The sequence below is a fragment of the Lissotriton helveticus genome, chromosome 1_2 (genome assembly GCF_964261635.1).
Source record: "Lissotriton helveticus chromosome 1_2, aLisHel1.1, whole genome shotgun sequence".
Lineage (NCBI taxonomy): Eukaryota > Metazoa > Chordata > Amphibia > Caudata > Salamandridae > Lissotriton > Lissotriton helveticus.
In genome coordinates this window covers 378,460,908-378,478,896 of record NC_136058.1, presented here as the reverse complement: position 1 = coordinate 378,478,896, position 17,989 = coordinate 378,460,908, and the positions used below count along the sequence as shown (strand labels likewise).

Genomic DNA, 17,989 nt, shown 5'->3' with positions numbered 1-17,989 from the left:
TGGGTAACACCTCCCTAGGCCACCCGGGGCTTCCTTCCTCCAGGCCAACGGCTTGTCAAATTGCCCAGGACGGGCTCCATGGCTCTTGGGCAGTCGTCCCCCGGGCGTCCGGGGCTCCATCCCTGCCGACGGCATGGAAAAAAAGTGCCCGGGACGGGCTCCATACGTCCCGGGCAGTCCTCCCCCGGGCGTCCGGGGCACCCATCTCCAGGAGGCCAACAGCATGGCAAAGTACCCGGGACGGGCTCCATGGGTCCCGGGCAGTCCTCCCCCAGGCATCCGGGGCTCCCTTCCTCAGGCCAACGGCATGTCAAAGTGCCCAGGATGGGCTCCACGGGCCCCGGACGTCCGGGGCTCCCTTTCCAGGGACAACGGCTTGTCAGAGTGCCCATGACGGGCTCCACGGGTCCCGGGTATCTGGGACTCCCTTCCCCGGGCCAACGGCATGCCGGAGTTCCCAGGACGGGCTCCACGGGTCCCGGGCGTCTGGGTCTCCCTTCCCCGGTCCAACGGCTTGTCAGAGTGCCCAGGACGGGCTCCATGGTTCCTGGGCGTCCGGGGTTCCCTTCCCAGGGTCGGCGGCATGTCAGAGTGCCCAGGACGAGTTCCACGGGTCCCGGGCAGTCCTCCCCCGGGCGTCCGGGGCTCCCTTCCCCGGGCCGACGGCAGGTCAGAGTGCCCAGGACGGGCTCCACGGGTCCCGGGCAGTCCTCCCCCGGGCGTCCGGGGCTCCCTTCCCCGGGCCGACGGCAGGTCAGAGTGCCCAGGACGGGCTCCACGGGTCCCGGGCAGTCCTCCTCCCGGGCGTCCGGCGCTCCCTTCTCCAGGCCGATGGCAGGTCAGAGTGACCAGGACGGGCTCCACGGGTCCCGGGCAGTCCTCTCCCGGGCGTACGTGGTTGTCCGACAGATTCGGGCAGATGTGCTTTTACGAACCGAATCGGAATCGGCCCAAATAATAATAATAATAATCCACATTTGTAAAGCGCACAATCACCAGTAAGGGTCTCTAGGCGCTAGGGGCCGTCGGGAAGATTAAGCAAGCTATTGCCCAGAGTCACATGGTGCTGGGCTAATCTGCCGCCGGTGCCGGGGATCGAACCGTGATCCCCAGATTCCGTAGTCAGCCGCCCTAGCCGCGGCACCAGCTATTGCCCAGAGTCACATGGTGCTGGGCTAATCTGCCGCCGGTGCCTGGAATCGAACCGTGATCCCCAGATTCCGGAGTCAGCCGCCCTAGCCGCGGCGCCAGCTATTGCCCAGAGTCACATGGTGCTGGGCTAATCTGCGGCCGGGGATCGAACCCTGATCTCCAGATTCCGGAGTCAGCCGCCCTAGCCGCGGCGCCAGCTATTTCCCAGAGTCACGTGGTGCTGGGCTAATCTGCCGCTGGTGCCGGGGATCGAACCGTGATCCCCAGATGGGGATATCCCAAAAATCTGGCATGGATACGGCCCGCCAGGACAGGTTTGGACACCCCTGCGCTAACCGATTGCGCCACAGAGACGAGTGACTACAGCATCTTTCCTTAGACTCAGTATATATCTTGATATGTATGTGCCTGCCTGGAGCTTGTCTTATATAAGCCATCATCATGTGAAACTTTGGCGTTGTCATGTCTGCTGCGCACACTTTGTTCATATGTGTACAATTTAAGTGTGTGCACCTGATCACTGTCTTGGACAGAGCTATGCCTGTGAACTCCCCATGTGAAGCATTGGTGGTTCAGTGCTAGAATTCTTGCCTGCCACGCGGGAGGCCCGGGTTCAATTCCCGGCCAATGCAAGGCTGTGTTCTTTTGACTTTGTTTTCGAAAGGAAATATATGAACTCAGTGGGGAATAAAATGGTAAGCAGTGACCCCGACGTGATTTGAACACGCAAACTTCTGATCTGGAGTCAGACGCGCTACCGTTGCGCCACGAGGTCCTTACACTTACAGCCTTCAAGCCAGATCAACAAATGCTGTGGGCTTTTTGACTTATTTTCCCCTCCTCATATGCCTACAGTTGTATTACAGGGCTAGGCCTTTTGTTTTCTATCCTAATTATGAAATTGACTGCAGGTGCAGAGAGAACGCAGAGGATTGAAATGTTCAGATAAAGGGTCTTAAGCAGGAGAGAGCAGAGGTACGTATCTGTGTTTCATTAAAGTGTTTCATGCAGGCAAAAAGGATACTTCCCTGGGTGGGCTTGAACCACCAACCTTTCTGTTAACAACCGAACACGCTAACCATTTGCACCACAGAGGTTAATAACTGTAGCACAGTTCCTGAGACTCAATATATATCTTGATAATTGTGTGCCTGCCTGGAGCTTGTGTTATATAATGCGTCTTTATGCCATACAGCATTTCTTATTTGCTTAGTGTCTTGTTATTGTTGGACGTAATGATGAATAGACTACTGTCTAATGGTCTTAGAGCCAGTATTACTACCGGTCCCAGTGTATGAGACACATACATGACTTTTCTGTTGCCTGCTTAGCATAGCTCCCTGCTCCTCTGTAGGTGTGCTACCAGCCAGTAAGGCGTGTGCCTTGCCCATCAGATGTGTTATGTTAGACTTGACTTCTCTGCGAGCAAAGTGTCCCTCCCATAGCAGGTGCGTTCTCTGAACTCTTGACTTGTAAGACTGCTGGGAAAGGCCCTCCCTAGCCCCTCACTCAGATAGAAACATTTACCTTCAGAGCTCAGCTTTGGAGAAAGAGATTGGGGAGAGAGCAAATAGGGGAAGGCCCATGGTGCACACTTTATTTTACATAAAAGCTCGGGCTTGTGGGAGGACAGGGACAAGAGGGTTCTCAGGAAAAGAAATCCCAGGAGTATTGATGGCTAGGCCCTGAAACACAACAATCCCGGATTGGCAAGGCACAATATGCCTGTGCAATAGGCCTGACCCTCGGCTTCCGGAGTTCTTGGTCACCAAAGGCTCCAGTGATCTAAGCCTGACCAGGGCTGTGCCCGACCAGGGCTGTAGGCCGCGTTGGGAGCGCGTTAGGGACGCGTAAAGGGACGCAGGGTGCAGAACTCTGCCCGTTTCACCCCAGCATTTAGGGGAGGACACAGAATCTGGGAAAGCCAGTGAGAAGGATTTTCCAGGAGGAGAGTTCAGTGAGATAATCTGAAACACAATAGTGCTGGTGATCTGGCGGGTGCATTCTGTGAACCACTTTTGTCGGGAGCAGCCTGCCATCATGCCCTGATAAACACAACTCTAGTCCCAAGCCAGTGACCTCAGCAATTGCAAAGACATTAATAGTTATAGTCTCCTGCATCTGATTCATGTGAAACGTTGGCGTTATCATGTCTGCTGCGCACACTTTGTTCATATGTGAACAATTTAAGTGTGTGCTCCTGATCACTGTCTTGGGCAGAGCACTGCCTGTGACCAACCCAAGTGAAGCATTGGTGGTTCAGTGGTAGAATTCTCGCCTGCCACGCGGGAGGCCCGGGTTCGATTCCCGGCCAATGCAAGACTGCTTTCTTTTGACTTTGTTTTTGAAAGGAAATATATGAACTCAGTGGGGAATAAAATGGTAAGCAGTGACCCCGACGTGATTTGAACACGCAACCTTCTGATCTGGAGTCAGACGCGCTACCGTTGTTCCACGAGGTCCGTACACTTACAGCCTTCGGAGCCAGATCAGCAAATGCTGTGGGCCTTTTGACTTATTTTCCCCTCCTCATATGCCTACAGTTGTATTACAGGGCTTGGCCTTTTGTTTTCTATCCTAATTATGAAATTGACTGCAGGTGCAGTGTTAGACCTGACATCATTGGCATGAGTCTCTCCTCCATTTTTTCTGTTTGCCTCCTCTGTTTACGATGTTTTTGCTGGTATATTGCTATGGGCACTGTGCCACTGCTGATCAGTGCCACAGTGCAAGTGCTCCCTATGTGAAATTGCTGTATTGATTGACTTCCATGTTTGGCTTATTTGGTTTACTGTCAGTCCCTAGTAGAGTGCACCAGGAGTGCCAGGGCTTGTAAATACAAATGCTGCTCGTGGGCTTGCAGCACATGTTGTGCCACCCACAAGAGCGGCCTAGTAAAAGTATGTCTGAAGGTCTACCATTGCTAGACCACGTGCAGTCTGACTGTCACGAGGACTGCGCAAGTACACCTACTTGCCAGTCCCTAAACCTTTCCTTAACTTCATGTTAGTCACCCCTATGGTAGGCCCAAAGGCAGGGTGCATTGTAAGCATAAGGTAGGACAAGCCTGACAAGGTTGGCATGTCCTGATAGTGAATTACAGCCATAGTCGTTGTAAGGTAACCTGCTCTCCATCAGTTAGAATGGGCTGCCAGGATTATTAATGCTATAATCCTAGCGGGCTCGGGGAGCATGGTGCAATGTCGAGTTTGGTATCCCTGAACTCAGGGTTTAATAACGCATCCATTGGTGTGGATGGTTTTTGGACTCTGTGTTTGAAAATAGCACTTTTAGAGAGTAGTTATTTTCTTGTCTAACTGTCTACCGATCTCTGCTGGTTCTGGTGTGCGTGTGACAGGAGCTGGGTGGCTCCAGAGAGTCTGAATGAGTCAGTGTGGGATGAGTGGGGCATTTGCATTGAGAGTAGGGGAAGAGTAGCTCCTGATAGCCTGCCCTGCCTGATACAATGCTGGCTCCGCCCCCCTGCCAGGCGACTGATGACTCTGTGCCTGCCTGGGACTTTCCTGGCCCACCTCATGCCGGGCAACTGATGGCCCTGCCCCTGCCAGTGACAATGCTGGCTCCGCTCCTGCTGGGCGGCTGAGGACTCTGCCCTGCACAGTGAATAGGCCAGGTGCCTCGACCTGGCAACACCCAAAACAAACCCAGGAGGGGGGGGAAATTCCCCTGCATGGACAAAGGGATCAAAGCCAAAAAGGGGTATAAGAGAAGGACCCCTGAACCAAGAATTTAGATCACTTCTGACAAGGAAACCTGAACCAAGGACAAGAAGCCTGCTGATCTAAGGACTGCCTACCCCTTCTGCCAGAGTGCTGTTTGTTGGGGGAATCCTGCAGTTGCTTCTTTATTTTTGCCAAGGAACCAGGAGAGAGGAACTGAGTGTGTACTCTCAACCTTGCTAAGAATATCTCCAAGGGCTGGAAGAAGTGCCAGCCTCCTGTTGAAGTCACAGGGTCAAAGGACGTCATTTGTTTGCTGAAAGTGCTTGTTGCTGGAACCTGAAATCCACCACCTCTGAAGAATCCAGCAATCTCGACGCCGACGGACGCCGCCGAATTCAGCTCGACATCGTGAGTAACGGCTCCAGTGTCCCGCACCTTCGACGCCGGCCGCCGGGCCCGATCGACGCCAGTAGCGACACCAGTGAGTAGCGAGTTCGGCTCCAGCTCCAAGTGACCCTGTGTCGACGCCGCCGCTGATCGCATCGACCTCGAGCCCTCTCGACGCCGTGAGCGCTGCTCACTCTTGCAACATCGACATCGACGACGCCGTATCCTGCTTCATCCCGTGAGCGCTGCTCCCGCCTGACTTCGGTCGACGCCGCTGCAGATCGCCCCGACTCCGAGGCCCGATCGACGCCGAAGACGCGACGCCGGACATCTCGACGCCGCTGATCCTCGAGTGCTTCACTTTTCCAAGGTACTGTGTTGTTGGGGTCTGTGCAACTCCGGGCTCGACGTAGCGCTCCTCGCGGTCGACGCCGAACCTTTGGATTAACTTTGCCTCGACGTCGTGTGACTCCCGTGTGGGTTACATTGTTGCCAAGAACTGTATTTTAAAGAAGAAGAGTTGCTTTTGATACTAAAGACTTTGTGCTAAGAAGAAACTGTGCTTGAATTATTATTTTTCCTTCCAAGAGTATTTATTAAGACTGTGGTATATTTTTGTCGTTATTTGGTCTTGTGCTAAGCCTTATATAAAAATCCTTATTTTTATAATACTACTGTGTCGTGTCCATTTGTAGTGTATTCACTTTATTACTGTATGTGGTCATAAATGCTTAACGCACTGCCTCTGAGATAAGCCTGTCTGCTTTGCCAAGCTACCAAGGGGGTGAGCAGGGCTTATCTAAGTGTGTGATCCCCTTGCCCTGACTAGAAAAGGTGTGACCCTATTTGTCAGAAGTGTATACCTCTGCCAACTAGAGACAGCCGCTTCTAACATTGGTGGGTCAGCGGTGAGGATTTAAACTTTGCATTTATGACCCATGTGCAGTGATTAGTGTGCGCTACATAGTGAAAGCAGACCATAGCGCAGCCACAATCTGTTTTGGTTGGATATTCTATTTTTGTTCTCCAATTTCCTGAAGCTTGATTTTTGAAACTGCCAGTTTTGACCATGAGTGATGCCGGAGTCACTACCCCTGGTGTTGTGGAGGAGTTTGATAGGAAGAAGATAAAGAAATACAACAGAAAGCAACTGGAGCACTTTTGCGAGCAGTTGAAAGTCCCTACTCCAGGCCTCTCCAGAAAAGCAGAATATCTCAAAGCATTGGAGGCCTGGTTAGAGGCCAGAGATCCCTCTGATCCGGTGGTGGTACCGACAGGGGAAGGGGAGGAGGAAGTGCCCGTGAATGGGCCTGTATCCCCTCCTGGCAGCAGTGTTTCCTCCAAAGGTCTTTCTCCTGAAGAAAGAGAAGAAAGGGCGAAGGAGCGAGCATACAACATGGAAATGGCAAAACTTAAGATAAATGGGCAGTTGGAGTTAGAGAATGCAAGAGGCAGGAGAGAAGCTGATTTGGAGATCAAAAGGTTAGAGTTTGAAAGAGAGAAGTTAGCTTTGGAGCGTGATACCAGGTTGAGGGAGTTGGAGCTCAAAGCTAAAGAGTTAGAATTGAATCCCTCTGGTGGCAGCATCCCATCTGTGCCTGCAGAAAGTAGGCTTTATTTTCCCAAAGATGTGATCAAAGATTTTCAGAAGAATGAAGATATTGGTCAATGGTTTAAAGCATATGAGTTAGCATTGTTGGCCCACCGGGTCCCTGAGAAGGATTGGGGAGCGGGGTTGTGGGGTCGCTTTGTGAATGAGGGAAGAGATACCCTGTTAGACATGCCTGTTGAGGATAGGATGTCTTATACTCATATGAAAGATGCTTTAATGTTAAGGTATGGCCTAACCCCAGAAAAGTACAGACAAGCCTTTAGAGAATGTAAGAAGTTGCCTGGTACTACGTGGGTGGAATATGTGTCATATTTTTGCAGAGCCATGGATGGTTGGGTAAAGGGCAGAAAAGTGGAAAGTTATGATGCTCTTTATGATTTGTTTGCTTGGGAGCACTTGTCTAATAACTGTTTTCCAGAGCTGCGCCAGCACCTTATTGATAGCAAGATATCTAACCCTAGAAAACTTGCTGAAGAGGCGGACCGCTGGGTCAGTACCAGGGTCCACAAGGGTCCAGTGGGAGACTCAGCCAAAGGTGGGCAGGGTCCCCAGCAGAAGAGTGGGGGGGACAAGGGTAAACAGAGGGAGTTCCAGAAAGGGCCCCAAAGTAATCCCCAAGGGAACCAAGGGAAGGGTTCCCAGCCTCCCCCTGTGAAGAAATCAGAGGCCCCGCCAGGTAAACCTGGTCATAGGGGCCCAATGACCTGCTTCGCTTGTAAGCAGGTGGGACACCGTTTTTATGATCCTCAGTGTCCCTTGAAGAACTCTAGTGCACCACCCAGTGCACCACCCCGTCAGTTGGCGAGTGTAGCCCTGGGAGGGGAGGAGATGGTTGCCCATGGTGGGGAGGGTCCCGCAGAGATGTCCCTGGTCTCTCTAGGAGACATGGAATTGGTCCCTCCACCCCCTCTGCCTAGTAACACTAAGAAATATAGGCAGTGGGTGACCATTAATGGCCATAGAGTGGAAGCTCTCAGAGACACCGGAGCGAGTGTGACAGCTGTCAAGTGTCACTTGGTGTCCAGAGAGCAGGTTGTTCCCCACGCATTCTACCCTGTGATAGCTGCTGACAACTCCCAGAGAGAGTGTGAGGTAGCTCAAGTTTCCTTTGAATGGGGGGGAGTTTCAGGTACTCTTCAAGTTGCTGTAAGGCCCGCCATGCCTGTTGATTGTCTCCTGGGCAATGATTTGGAAGACTCCCCTTGGGCTAAGGTGGAGAGGGAGACACATTTGAAAATGTTGGGTGTGCCAGAGTGGGTGTGTGGGCAACCACTCGATCGATGACAGCAAGTAAGGGTGTTGATGGGGTTCTGGAGCCTGAAAGTATGGCCCAGGACCCGGCTGTGAAGAGAAGAGGCAGGGGGCGCGGGAAACCGTCCCCCGTAGTTCCCGTGGTCCAGGAGGAGGCAGACCTTGAGGGGTATGCCCTGGAGCCCACCGGTGAACAAGTTGCTGAACTGGGAGCCGTGCCCGAGCTGACCCACTGGCAGCAGGATGGTGGTCCCTCCAGGGAAGAATTTTGTGCAGAACAGAAAGTATGCCCTTCTCTTGTGGGTATGAGGCAGCAGGCCTCAGCCCAGACAACAGGTGATCAGTCAGGGTCACATTTGGTCTACTGGGAGAACGATCTCCTGTATAGCGAGCCTAAGGCTGCTGAGCCTGGGTCAGCCCGTGTGCTGGTGGTACCCCAGCGCTTCAGAGCCTTCCTACATGGGTTTGGCTCATGACGTTCCTTTAGCTGGACATCTGGGGCACGACAAGACCTATGACAGGCTTGTCACCCATATTTTTGGGCCTCAGATGAGAAGGGATACAGATATCCATTGCAAGACCTGTCAAACTTGCCAGGCAAGTGGGAAAAGCGGGCGGAAGCAGAAGGCTCCCCTCCAACCTTTTCCCGTGGTCAGTACCCCCTTTGACCGGGTGGGGATTGACATTGTTGGGCCCCTGGACCCCAAGACAGCCCTGGGCAACAGGTTCATCCTGGTCTTGGTGGACCATGCCACACGGTACCCGGAAGCCATCCCTCTCAGAACAGTGACGGCCCCCGTGGTGGGACGGGCACTGATGGGTGTTTTTTCCCGAACGGGGTTCCCCAGAGAGGTGGTGTCAGACCGGGGCACCAACTTCATTTCCAACTATATGAAGTCTCTGTGGAAGGAGTGTGGGGTAACCTACAAGTTCACCACTCCTTACCACCCTCAAGGTAATGGGTTGGTTGAGAGATTCAACCGTACCCTTAAAGGCATGATTATGGGCCTTGAAGTACCGATGAGGCGTAAATGGGACGTCCTCTTGCCATGCCTGTTGTTTGCTTACCGTGAGGTGCCACAGAAGTCTCTAGGGTTCCGCCCCTTTGAGCTTTTGTATGGACACCCGGTAAGAGGACCTTTAAGTCTGGTCAAAGAAGGCTGGGAGCAATCTCCCAGGAAACCTCCCCAGGATGTATACAGTTACATGCTGGCCTTTAGGAACCAGACTAGGCGCTTCAGAGATCTTGCTCAGGCAAATCTGGAGGCCAGCCAGAAAGAGATGAAGCGGTGGTATGACCAGAAGGCCACTCTGGTAGAGCTTCAGCCTGGACAGAAAGTTTGGGTCATGTCCCCTGTGGAACCTTGTGCACTCAAGGACAGGTGGACTGGACCATTTGAGGTTGTGGAGAAAAAGAGCGATGTCACCTACATGGTGGACTTAAAGTCTCCCAGGAACCCCTTGCGGGTCCTGCATGTCAACCGTTTGAAGCCCCACTTAGAAAGGTCCGAAGTGGTCATGCTCCTAGCTACAGATGCTGGAATGGAGGAGGAGAGTGAGCCTCTTCCTGACCTCCTGTATGCAAAAGAGCAAGATGGGTCAGTGGATGGTGTTTTCCTTTCTGACACACTGACCTCTGAACAGCAGCAGGATTGTCACCAATTGTTGGGACAATTCCCTGATCTGTTTTCCTTGATTCCTGGTGTCACTCAGTGGTGTGTCCATGATGTGGACACTGGGGACAGCACTCCTGTGAAGCACAAGGCTTACAGAGTGACTGACAAGGTCAGAGCATACATCAAGGAGGAGGTCTCCAAAATGTTTGCCTTAGGGGTGGTTGAGTCCTCTAGCAGTCCTTGGGCCAGCCCAGTGGTCTTGGTCCCAAAGGCTGCAGCGCCTGGTGCTTCACCAGAACTTCGGTTCTGTGTGGATTACCGAGGACTCAATTCAGTCACCAAGACTGACGCGCACCCCATCCCCAGAGCTGATGAGCTCATAAATCGGTTGAGGGCTGCCCGGTACCTTAGTACGTTTGATCTGACGTCTGGGTACTGGCAGATCGCCTTGACTGATGGGGCAAAAGAGAGGTCAGCATTCTCCACACCAGATGGGCACTACCAGTTCCGGGTTATGCCCTTTGGGATGAAGAATGCCCCTGCCACCTTCCAGAGGTTGGTCAACCAGGTTTTGGCTGGACTGGAGGATTTCAGTGCCGCCTACCTGGACGACATCGCAGTGTTCAGCGCCAGCTGGGAGGAACACTTGCGCCACCTCCAGGAAGTGTTGTTGGCCCTGCGCAGAGCAGGCCTCACAATCAAAGCCAGTAAGTGCCAGATTGGGCAGGGTTCAGTGGTGTACTTGGGGCACCAAGTAGGGAGCGGCAAGGTGGCCCCCCTGCAACCCAAGATTGATACCATCCTGGCATGGGCACCGCCCAAAACCCAGACTCAGGTGAGAGCCTTCTCAGGTCTCACGGGTTATTACAGGAGGTTTGTCAAGGATTATGGTAACATTGTGCACCCCTTGACTTCGCTGACTTCCAGGAAGCAGCCAAGACTTGTGATCTGGACTGACGCCTGTCAGACGGCCTTTGACACCCTGAAAACTGCAATGTGCACAGCACCCATACTCCAGGCACCCGACTTTTCTAAAGAATTTGTTGTCCAGACGGACGCTTCAGAGCATGGCGTGGGGGCTGTTCTAGCTCAGGTGAATGAAGAGGGCCGAGACTTACCTGTAGCCTTCATCAGCAGGAGGTTACTTCCCAGGGAACAGAGGTGGAGTGCGATAGAGAGAGAAGCATTTGCTGTGGTCTGGGCGCTGAAGAAGCTAAGACCCTACCTGTTTGGGACTCACTTCCGGGTTCAGACAGACCACAGGCCCCTCAGATGGTTGATGCAGATGAGGGGTGAGAATCCAAAGCTGTTGAGGTGGTCCATTTCCCTACAGGGGATGGACTTCACGGTGGAACACCGCCCTGGCACAGATCACGCCAATGCTGATGGTCTGTCCAGATTTTTCCGCCTTAGTGATGAGGACTCCCTAGGGTAAGGGTAGTTCTCCCCACATTTCAGCTGGAGGGGACACGTGTTAGACCTGACATCATTGGCATGAGTCTCTCCTCCATTTTTTCTGTTTGCCTCCTCTGTTTACGATGTTTTTGCTGGTATATTGCTTTGGGCACTGTGCCACTGCTGATCAGTGCCACAGTGCAAGTGCTCCCTATGTGAAATTGCTGTATTGATTGACTTCCATGTTTGGCTGATTTGGTTTACTGTCAGTCCCTAGTAGAGTGCACCAGGAGTGCCAGGGCTTGTAAATACAAATGCTGCTAGTGGGCTTGCAGCACATGTTGTGCCACCCACAAGAGCGGCCTAGTAAAAGTATGTCTGAAGGTCTACCATTGCTAGACCACGTGCAGTCTGACTGTCACGAGGACTGCGCAAGTACACCTACTTGCCAGTCCCTAAACCTTCCCTTAACTTCATGTTAGTCACCCCTATGGTAGGCCCAAGGGCAGGGTGCATTGTAAGCATAAGGTAGGACAGGCCTGACAAGGTTGGCATGTCCTGATAGTGAATTAGAGCCATAGTCGTTTTTCACTATTGTAAGGTAACCTGCTCTCCATCAGTTAGAATGGGCTACCAGGATTATTAATGCTATAATCCTAGCGGGCTCGGGGAGCATGGTGCAATGTCGAGTTTGGTATCCCTGAACTCAGGGTTTAATAACGCATCCGTTGGTGTGGATGGTTTTTGGACTCTGTGTTTGAAAATAGCACTTTTAGAGAGTAGCTATTTTCTTGTCTAACTGTCTACCGGTCTCTGCTGGTTCTGGTGTGCGTGTGACAGGAGCTGGGTGGCTCCAGAGAGTCTGAATGAGTCAGTGTGGGATGAGTGGGGCATTTGCATTGAGAGTAGGGGAAGAGTAGCTCCTGATAGCCTGCCCTGCCTGATACAATGCTGGCTCCGCCCCCCTGCCAGGCGACTGATGACTCTGTGTCTGCCTGGGACTTTCCTGGCCCACCTCCTGCCGGGCAACTGATGGCCCTGCCCCTGCCAGTGACAATGCTGGCTCCGCTCCTGCTGGGCGGCTGAGGACTCTGCCCTGCACAGTGAATAGGCCAGGTGCCTCGACCTGGCAACACCCACAACAAACCCAGGAGGGGGGGAAATTCCCCTGCATGGACAAAGGGATCAAAGCCAAAAAGGGGTATAAGAGAAGGACCCCTGAACCAAGAATTTAGATCACTTCTGACAAGGAAACCTGAACCAAGGACAATAAGCATGCTGATCTAAGGACTGCCTACCCCTTCTGCCAGAGTGCTGTTTGTTGGGGGAATCCTGCAGTTGCTTCTTTATTTTTGCCAAGGAACCAGGAGAGAGGAACTGAGTGTGTACTCTCAACCTTGCTAAGAAAATCTCCAAGGGCTGGAAGAAGTTCCAGCCTCCTGTTGAAGTCACAGGGTCAAAGGACTTCATTTGTTTGCTGAAAGTGCTTGTTGCTGGAACCTGAAATCCAGCACCTCTGAAGAATCCAGCAATCTCGACGCTGACGGACGCCGCCGAATTCAGCTCGACATCGTGAGTAACGGCTCCAGTGTCCCGCACCTTCGACGCCGGCCGCCGGGCCCGATCGACGCCAGTAGCGACGCCAGTGAGTAGCGAGTTCGGCTCCAGCTCCAAGTGACCCTGTGTCGACGCCGCCGCTGATCTCATCGACCTCGAGCCCTCTCGACGCCGTGAGCGCTGCTCACTCTTGCAACATCGACATCGACGACGCCGTATCCTGCTTCATCCCGTGAGCGCTGCTCCCGCCTGACTTCGGTCGATGCCGCTGCAGATCGCCCCGACTCCGAGGCCCGATCGACGCCGAAGACGCGACGCCGGACATCTCGACGCCGCTGATCCTCGAGTGCTTCACTTTTCCAAGGTACTGTGTTGTTGGGGTCTGTGCAACTCCGGGCTCGACGTAGCGCTCCTCGCGGTCGACGCCGAACCTTTGGATTAACTTTGCCTCGACGTCGTGTGACTCCCGTGTGGGTTACATTGTTGCCAAGAACTGTATTTTAAAGAAGAAGAGTTGCTTTTGATACTAAAGTCTTTGTGCTAAGAAGAAACCGTGCTTGAATTATTATTTTTCCTTCCAAGAGTATTTATTAAGACTGTGGTATATTGTTGTTGTTATTTGGTCTTGTGCTAAGCCTTATATAAAAATCCTTATTTTTATAATACTACTGTGTCGTGTCCATTTGTAGTGTATTCACTTTATTACTGTATGTGGTCATAAATGCTTAACGCACTGCCTCTGAGATAAGCCTGTCTGCTTTGCCAAGCTACCAAGGGGGTGAGCAGGGGTTATCTAAGTGTGTGATCCCCTTGCCCTGACTAGAAAAGGTGTGTCCCTATTTGTCAGAAGTGTATACCTCTGCCAACTAGAGACAGCCGCTTCTAACATGCAGAGAGAACGCAGAGGATTGAAATATTCAGGGAAAGGGTGTCCAGCAGGAGAGAGCAAAGGTATGTATCTGTGTTTCATTCAAGTGCTTCATGCAGGCAAAATGATACGTCCCTGGGTGGGCTTGAACCACCAACCTTCCGGTTAACAGCCGAACGCGTTAACCGATTGCGCCACAGAGACGAGTGACTGCAGCATCTTTCCTTAGACTCAATATATATCTTGATATGTATGCGCCTGCCTAGAGTTTATCATATATAAGCCATCATCATGTGAAACTTTGGCGGTATCATGTCTGCTGCGCACACTTTGTTCATATGTGTACAATTTAAGTGTGTGACCTGATCACTGTCTTGGACAGAGCTATGCCTGTGAACACCCCATGTGAAGCATTGGTGGTTCAGTGGTAGAATTCTTGCCTGCCACGCGGGAGGCCCGGGTTTAATTCCCGGCCAATGCAAGGCTGCGTTCTTTTGACTTTGTTTTCGAAAGGAAATATATGAACTCAGTGGGGAATAAAATGGTAAGCAGTGACCCCGACGTGATTTGAACACGCAACCTTCTGATCTGGAGTCAGACGCGCTACCGTTGCGCCACGAGGTCCTTACACTTACAGCATTCGGAGCCAAATCAACAAATGCTGTGGGCCTTTTGACTTATTTTCCGCTCCTCATATGCCTACAGTTGTATTACAGAACTTGACCTTTTGTTTTCTATCCTAATTATGAAATTGACTGCAGGTGCAGAGAGAACGCAGAGGATTGAAATATTCAGGGAAAGGGTGTCCAGCAGGAGAGAGCAAAGGTATGTATCTGTTTTTCATTCAAGTGTTTCATGCAGGCAAAATAATACGTCCCTGGGTGGGCTTGAACCACCAACCTTTCGGTTAACAGCCGAACGCGCTAACCGATTGCGCCACAGAGACGAGTGACTACAGCATCTTTCCTTAGACTCAGTATATATCTTGATATGTATGTGCCTGCCTGGAGCTTGTCTTATATAAGCCATCATCATGTGAAACTTTGGCGTTGTCATGTCTGCTGCGCACACTTTGTTCATATGTGTATAATTTAAGTGTGTGCACCTGATCACTGTCTTGGACAGAGCTATGCCTGTGCACTCCCCATGTGAAGCATTGGTGGTTCAGTGGTAGAATTCTTGCCTGCCACGCTGGAGGCCCGGGTACAATTCCCGGCCAATGCAAGGCTGCGTTCTTTTGACTTTGTTTTCGAAAGGAAATATATGAACTCAGTGGGGAATAAAATGGTAAGCAGTGACCCCGACGTGATTTGAACACACAACCTTCTGATCTGTAGTCAGACGCACTACCATTGCGCCACGAGGTCCTTACACTTACAGCCTTCAAGCCAGATCAACAAATGCTGATGGCCTTTTGACTTATTTTCCCCTCCTCATATGCCTACAGTTGTATTACAGGGCTAGGCCTTTTGTTTTCTATCCTAATTATGAAATTGACTGCAGGTGCAGAGAGAACGCAGAGGATTGAAATGTTCAGGTAAAGGGTCTTAAGCAGGAGAGAGCAGAGGTACGTATCTGTGTTTCATTAAAGTGTTTCATGCAGGCAAAAAAGGATACTTCCCTGGGTGGGCTTGAACGACCAACCTTTCTGTTAACAACCGAACGCGCTAACCATTTGCACCACAGAGGTTAATAACTGTAGCACAGTTCCTGAGACTCAATATATATCTTGATAATTGTGTGCCTGCCTGGAGCTTGTGTTATATAATGCGTCTTTATGCCATACAGCATTTCTCATTTGCTTAGTGTCTTGTTATTGTTGGACGTGATGATGAATAGACTACTGTCTAATGGTCTTAGAGCCAGTATTACTACCGGTCCCAGTGTATGAGACACATACATGACTTTTCTGTTGCCTGCTTAGCATAGCTCCCTGCTCCTCTGTAGGTGTGCTACCAGCCAGTAAGGTGTGTGCCTTGCCCATCAGATGTGTTATGTTAGACTTGACTTCTCTGTGAGCAAAGTCTCCCTCCCATAGCAGGTGCTTTCTCTGAACTCTTGACTTGTAAGACTGCTGGGAAAGGCCCTCCCTAGCCCCTCACTCAGCTAGATACATTTACCTTCAGAGCTCAGCTTTGGAGAAAGAGATTGGGGAGAGAGCAAATAGGGGAAGGCCCATGGTGCACACTTTATTTTACATAAAAGCTCGGGCTTGTGGGAGGACAGGGACAAGAGGGTTCTCAGGGAAAGAAATCCCAGGAGTATTGATGGCTAGGCCCTGAAACACAACAATCCCGGATTGGCAAGGCACAATATGCCTGTGCAATAGGCCTGACCCTAGGCTTCCGGAGTTCTTGGTCACCAAAGGCTCCAGTGATCTAAGCCCGACCAGGGCTGTGCCCGACCAGGGCTGTAGGCCGCGTTGGGAGCGCGTTAGGGACGCGTAAAGGGACGCAGGGCGCAGAACTCTGCCCGTTTCACCCCAGCATTTAGGGGAGGACACAGAATCTGGGAAAGCCAGTGGGAAGGATTTTCCAGGAGGAGAGTTCAGTGAGATAATCTGAAACACAATAGTGCTGGTGATCTGGCGGGTGCATTCTGTGAACCACTTTTGTCGGGAGCAGCCTGCCATCATGCCCTGATAAACACAACTCTAGTCCCAAGCCAGTGACCTCAGCAAATGCAAAGACATTCATAGTTATAGTCTCCTGCATCTGATTCTTGCCATCTTCATGTGAAACGTTGGCGTTATCATGTCTGCTGCGCACACTTTGTTCATATGTGTACAATTTAAGTGTGTGCACCTGATCACTGTCTTGGGCAGAGCTCTGCCTGTGAACAACCCATGTGAAGCACTTGGTGGTTCAGTGGTAGCATTCTCGCCTGCCACGCTGGAGGCCTGGGTTCGATTCCCGGCCAATGCAAGACTGCTTTCTTTTGACTTTGTTTTCGAAAGGAAATATATGAACTCAGTGGGGAATAAAATGGTAAGCAGTGACCCCGACGTGATTTGAACACGCAACCTTCTGATCTGGAGTCAGACTCGCTACCGTTGCGCCACGAGGTCCGTACACTTACAGCCTTCGGAGCCAGATCAGCAAATGCTGTGGGCCTTTTGACTTATTTTCCCCTCCTCATATGCCTACAGTTGTATTACAGGGCTTGGCCTTTTGTTTTCTATCCTAATTATGAAATTGACTGCAGGTGCAGAGAGAACGCAGAGGATTGAAATATTCAGGGAAAGGGTGTCCAGCAGGAGAGTGCAAAGGTATGTATCTGTGTTTCATTCAAGTGCTTCATGCAGGCAAAATGATACGTCCCTGGGTGGGCTTGAACCACCAACCTTTCGGTTAACAGCCGAACGCGCTAACCGATTGCGCCACAGAGACGAGTGACTGAAGCATCTTTCCTTAGACTCAATATATATCTTGATATGTATGCGCCTGCCTGGAGTTTATCATATATAAGCCATCATCATGTGAAACTTTGGCGGTATCATGTCTGCTGCGCACACTTTGTTCATATGTGTACAATTTAAGTGTGTGACCTGATCACTGTCTTGGACAGAGCTATGCCTGTGCACTCCCCATGTGAAGCATTGGTGGTTCAGTGGTAGAATTCTTGCCTGCCACGCGGGAGGCCCGGGTTTGATTCCCGGCCAATGCAAGGCTGCGTTCTTTTGACTTTGTTTTCGAAAGGAAATATATGAACTCAGTGGGGAATAAAATGGTAAGCAGTGACCCCAACGTGATTTGAACACGCAACCTTCTGATCTGGAGTCAGACGCGCTACCGTTGCGCCACGCGGTCCTTACACTTACAGCATTCGGAGCCAAATCAACAAATGCTGTGGGCCTTTTGACTTATTTTCCCCTCCTCATATGCCTACAGTTGTATTACAGAACTTGACCTTTTGTTTTCTATCCTAATTATGAAATTGCCTGCAGGTGCAGAGAGAACGCAGAGAATTGAAATATTCAGGGAAAGGGTGTCCAGCAGGAGAGAGCAAAGGTATGTATCTGTTTTTCATTCAAGTGTTTCATGCAGGCAAAATATTACGTCCCTGGGTGGGCTTGAACCACCAACCTTTCGGTTAACAGCCGAACGCGCTAACCGATTGCGCCACAGAGACGAGTGACTACAGCATCTTTCCTTAGACTCAGTATATATCTTGATATGTATGTGCCTGCCTGGAGCTTGTCTTATATAAGCCATCATCATGTGAAACTTTGGCGTTGTCATGTGTGCTGCGCACACTTTGTTCATATGTGTACAATTTAAGTGTGTGCACCTGATCACTGTCTTGGACAGAGCTATGCCTGTGAACTCCCCATGTGAAGCATTGGTGGTTCAGTGGTAGAATTCTTGCCTGCCACGCGGGAGGCCCGGGTTCAATTCCCGGCCAATGCAAGGCTGTGTTCTTTTGACTTTGTTTTCGAAAGGAAATAGATGAACTCAGTGGGGAATAA

General features: G+C 51.3%; 11 non-coding genes across 11 annotated transcripts; 2 read left to right on the top strand and 9 right to left on the bottom strand.

The window, feature by feature from the left end:
• Positions 1–1,855: 1,855 nt before the first annotated feature.
• On the bottom strand, positions 1,856–1,927 carry TRNAW-CCA (transfer RNA tryptophan (anticodon CCA)). The gene has a single exon. It is a non-coding gene; the product is annotated as a tRNA-Trp (tRNA).
• Positions 1,928–3,400: 1,473 nt separating this feature from the next.
• TRNAG-GCC (transfer RNA glycine (anticodon GCC)) lies at positions 3,401–3,471 on the top strand. Its single transcript has one exon. It is a non-coding gene; the product is annotated as a tRNA-Gly (tRNA).
• A 10,180-nt stretch (positions 3,472–13,651) lies between these two features.
• TRNAN-GUU (transfer RNA asparagine (anticodon GUU)) lies at positions 13,652–13,725 on the bottom strand. The gene has a single exon. It is a non-coding gene; the product is annotated as a tRNA-Asn (tRNA).
• A 348-nt stretch (positions 13,726–14,073) lies between these two features.
• Positions 14,074–14,145, bottom strand: TRNAW-CCA (transfer RNA tryptophan (anticodon CCA)). Its single transcript has one exon. It is a non-coding gene; the product is annotated as a tRNA-Trp (tRNA).
• Positions 14,146–14,393: 248 nt separating this feature from the next.
• Positions 14,394–14,467, bottom strand: TRNAN-GUU (transfer RNA asparagine (anticodon GUU)). The gene has a single exon. It is a non-coding gene; the product is annotated as a tRNA-Asn (tRNA).
• A 349-nt stretch (positions 14,468–14,816) lies between these two features.
• Positions 14,817–14,888, bottom strand: TRNAC-ACA (transfer RNA cysteine (anticodon ACA)). The gene has a single exon. It is a non-coding gene; the product is annotated as a tRNA-Cys (tRNA).
• Positions 14,889–16,516: 1,628 nt separating this feature from the next.
• Positions 16,517–16,588, bottom strand: TRNAW-CCA (transfer RNA tryptophan (anticodon CCA)). Its single transcript has one exon. It is a non-coding gene; the product is annotated as a tRNA-Trp (tRNA).
• Positions 16,589–16,836: 248 nt separating this feature from the next.
• On the bottom strand, positions 16,837–16,910 carry TRNAN-GUU (transfer RNA asparagine (anticodon GUU)). The gene has a single exon. It is a non-coding gene; the product is annotated as a tRNA-Asn (tRNA).
• A 348-nt stretch (positions 16,911–17,258) lies between these two features.
• Positions 17,259–17,330, bottom strand: TRNAW-CCA (transfer RNA tryptophan (anticodon CCA)). The gene has a single exon. It is a non-coding gene; the product is annotated as a tRNA-Trp (tRNA).
• Positions 17,331–17,578: 248 nt separating this feature from the next.
• On the bottom strand, positions 17,579–17,652 carry TRNAN-GUU (transfer RNA asparagine (anticodon GUU)). The gene has a single exon. It is a non-coding gene; the product is annotated as a tRNA-Asn (tRNA).
• A 207-nt stretch (positions 17,653–17,859) lies between these two features.
• TRNAG-GCC (transfer RNA glycine (anticodon GCC)) lies at positions 17,860–17,930 on the top strand. The gene has a single exon. It is a non-coding gene; the product is annotated as a tRNA-Gly (tRNA).
• Positions 17,931–17,989: the final 59 nt, after the last annotated feature.